The sequence below is a fragment of the Puma concolor genome, chromosome A1 (genome assembly GCF_028749965.1).
Source record: "Puma concolor isolate L17-30 chromosome A1, mPumCon1.1.hap2, whole genome shotgun sequence".
NCBI lineage: Eukaryota > Metazoa > Chordata > Mammalia > Carnivora > Felidae > Puma > Puma concolor.
This window is the reverse complement of record NC_141667.1, coordinates 40,382,775-40,383,841: the sequence shown is the minus strand read 5'-3', so window position 1 is coordinate 40,383,841 and position 1,067 is coordinate 40,382,775.

Genomic DNA, 1,067 nt, shown 5'->3' with positions numbered 1-1,067 from the left:
CTTCTATTAAATAACCTTCAGTGGTTCCTAAAGCCCATGAATCCTTTAATTTGCATTTACTGGTTCTCAGCATTCTTTGGCCCTTGCATACCTTTTTAAATGTATCAGCCTTTGCTGACCAGTGGAAAATCTCTTCTCAGAGTGGCTTGGTTGCTTTGCCAGAAACAATACGTGTACTTAGGTCTGAGATGCCCTTCTTCCTCTTTCTCCTACTCATTCAGTGTGAGGGCTAACCTCAGTCTCACTTCCTTTCTGATGATTAGTACCCATGCTATCACTCTCTCCTTAGAGTTCTTGCATCACTCTCTCACCTTGTCTCTCTGAGTTTGTGCCTGATCTTATGCTGCTGTAGAGAATCCCTTTACTTCACAGATGTCTATGTCTTGCCTCCATATCTGGACTGGAGACTTAGTTCTGTAGCATTGGTTCTTCAAGTGTAGTCCCTGGACCATACAATCAGCAACATCTGAGAATTTGTCAGAACTATAATTTTTTAGGTCTCGACCCAAAGTTGCTGAATCAGAAATTTCAAGTGTGGGGCCCAGCACTCTGTATGTTAACAAGCCTTCCATATGATTTGGATGCATGTTCACATTTGAGAACCGCTGTTTTTTTTTTTTTTTTTTTTTTTAATTTTTTTTTAACGTTTATTTATTTTTGAGACAGAGAGAGACAGAGCATGAACAGGGGAGGGGCAGAGAGAGAGGGAGACACAGAATCAGAAGCAGGCTCCAGGCTCTGAGCCATCAGCCCAGAGCCCGACGCGGGGCTCGAACCCACAGGCCGTGAGATCGTGACCTGAGCCGAAGTCGGATGCTTAACCGACTGAGCCACCCAGGCGCCCCTGAGAACCACTGTTGTAAAGAAAAAGACAAATCTTATGTTTCTTTGTATCTTCCACAATGCCAGGGAAAAGCTGAAACAAAGTTATTAAAATTCTAGATAACTTGAATTTTAAAACAGTCTCTCAAAGACATGCAAAGAAGAGAATGAAAACGCTTTCAAAAGTTTGTTATGAAATTTTAAGAAATAAAAAGCTACTATTTCTTACTGATTGCTATGAGGAT